This window comes from Charadrius vociferus, unplaced genomic scaffold (genome assembly GCF_000708025.1).
Source record: "Charadrius vociferus isolate BGI_N301 unplaced genomic scaffold, ASM70802v2 scaffold340, whole genome shotgun sequence".
NCBI classification, from domain to species: Eukaryota; Metazoa; Chordata; class Aves; order Charadriiformes; family Charadriidae; genus Charadrius; species Charadrius vociferus.
In genome coordinates this window covers 1,319,066-1,321,852 of record NW_009646631.1, presented here as the reverse complement: position 1 = coordinate 1,321,852, position 2,787 = coordinate 1,319,066, and positions in this window count along the sequence as shown.

Below are 2,787 nucleotides of genomic sequence, written 5' to 3'. Positions count from 1 at the left end.
GCCCCGTCCCAGAGTTTTCATGAAGCACTGGTACCAGGCAGATTTGCTTTTGATATGGAAATATGGATACCACTGATTCTGAACGGGGCTTCCACTTGTCTCCCATACATTACTTGAAAAATCTGCTTCCACATCAGAAGAGTATAAATTAAGGAAAGCGCCTCATCTGCAGTTCTCAAATGGCCTGTTCTCAAATGCATTGTTATCCTATCCAAGCATTGCATGCACACTGGCTGCTTGTGCTGGTTGTTCCTAAGGGAGTCTTGTTTGTATGAGATTGTTTCCTTCCCCATCTCTCATCCATCATCTCCTCCTTCCGAGAGCTGGAAACTGGCCATCTCTATTTAGCAGGCTTGACAAGCCACCACTCTTCCCACTACTGGTCTTTGCAGCCTGCAGAAGATACTGTGGACTCCATTAATTGTAGCTGCTGTTTTTAATTTAAAGTCCACATGCAGGCTAATCATTAAATGACTCAAAGGACTGTTAGCAGGATGTGGGCAACTGAGGGAAGGAAAAGTTTCAGCCTGACCTTCTTATTGGGGAAAAAGGACAAATTTACACTTTGCAAGCATTCACATTAAAATTATTAAAAGAAAGAGACACTGCCCCATCTGAATACAGATCTCTGTATTGTACAATTAGTCCATTTTCTGATTCCTTGTAACAGGCTGTCCTGGAAGCTGACATAATCCAGTTGATGAACTACTCTGGTGGTATTCAAGCAAAATTTCAGAGTGGTTTATGTAAGTTCCACTCCAGAAACAGATCTGGGTTTCAAGACTTTTGCCTAATTGACCATAGACCTTTGTCTAGAAGACAAACCTTCCCATCACACTGCTGATTGCAAGTCTGACCAACCACCTCACAGAGTTTTAAGTATACATTGACATTAGTTATGTTCCAGTCTGGAATACCTTGCTATCTCTCTCTCACAGCCTCTGAGGGGTTTCTTCAATTTTTAGTGATTGTCAGTAAGCCCCTCTGAGACATTTTCATGTAAAAGTTTCCTGTTAGCATTAGTTCTAAAGAAGCTTTTTGCATCTTTTCAAATCTTATTGTTGTTCTCCACATTGCCAGCAATTCCTGCATTTTTCTCCTTCTCATGTACTTTACAGCTTTCTCCATTCTCTTCTCATGGCATGTTCTGTACAATTTCACCTCATCTTCCACATTTTTACCTTCTCCCGTATTTCCCCATGTGATTTCCTCCTCTTGCTCCAGAGAACACACCGAAGTATCATCAGAAATATCGAAGTCCACGTGCCTTATTTGCCTTTTCACCTTCCTACAACAGGATTTCAGCCTTTCCTAGCTCTTTTACTAACAAAGGGAGCATGTTTCTGTAGCTTGCTCTCTGGATGTTCTTTGGCAAACTGGAGGCTGTTCATGTAACCTGACAGACATCAGCTTCCTTCATGCTCTTGCAGGCTAGATCATCACTTGCTAAGACTTGTTACAGGAGGGCTGCTTTCTTGTAAACCATGAGTCAGTCATCAGGACCTGTTTGCCTTCTAGAAGATGAACTTCTGAGAATAAAAAAATTCCCTTTCCATTGATTGTTTTCCTGGTTTCCAGCTTCCAACGCCCCCAGGGCAGGAAAGGAGTAGACAGAGGGTGGGAAACACGCATTTGTGGGGGAAGAAAAAAAAAAAAAAAGAGAGAATACAGCTGGACTCTAAATAAAGGTATGTCCTCAGTTTGACAAGTCTCCTGTGGTTTGCCTTTGCCTTCACAGTCTGTCAGTCCAGGAGTACTACGGATAATCCTTAGTGACTCTCAGTAGTCCTAGGGGTATGGTAGTTGTGTCAGAGCAGAAGGAAGAAAGTCTTAAGGGGCTGGACGAGCAGGAGCCTAATCCAAAGTCCAGTGATGCCAGTGGAAATGTTGTCACTCAGCTAGCTATAGATAGAGTCCCAGGAAATCCATGGTCATCCAGGCAAAGCATACTGACAAACTGGACTGAGGAGCTGGGAAATGTCTTCCCTCCCTTCTTGCAGGTTGTATACTACAGTCAGAGAGCAGAGAGACAGAATTTGTTCCTGCAAGATACCCACTCAAACTATATCCACACATGCCAGATTAGAGGGTAAGAAACAAGGAAAAGTGGGACAAAAGTGGGACAAAGCTCCATCCCCAAATTGTGCTCCTAATCGTACTTTTCAAAAGACATGCAGTCACAGGGAAAACAGATGACATGAAACTGCAGAGCATATTAATTTTTTATTATCATTTGTTTGCTTCTTTAGTGAAGTTTGGATTACGTTACTCAGAAAAGTTCAGTGTCCTTTGGATAGCAAAGGGCATCTAAGTATCTCCCTGGACTGCAACTCATAGGTAGATTAAAGCTGGTTTGGCTACACCTGTATCTGAAGTCTGTATGTGCTAACTGATGCAACATTTAACCAGGTTCTCAGGCAGAATTTGTGGTCATGGCTAGCTATACCTGCATGAAGTAGCATAAGTAGCGACAGCATCATAGATGAACCCCAAATTTTATTTCTCCTGTGATAAAGATATTATAATTTTGTTCCAAAGAATCTTAGCAGATTCTAATTAAGAAACTGCTGACACCTTCTCAATTTTATTTATATAGCCCACCACAGGTTTCTAAAAGAATCCCTGTTCTCCACCACTTTTCTGCAGAGTTACTGATCATTATCCTCTCCATACAGAGACTTTTACCTCACCAGGGCCCAAAGAACCCTAGTTCCTATCTATCTGCAATCTCCCTTCTTGTTTAGTGCCATGGAAGGCTATTGTTTACAGCTACTTGCCATGGAAATT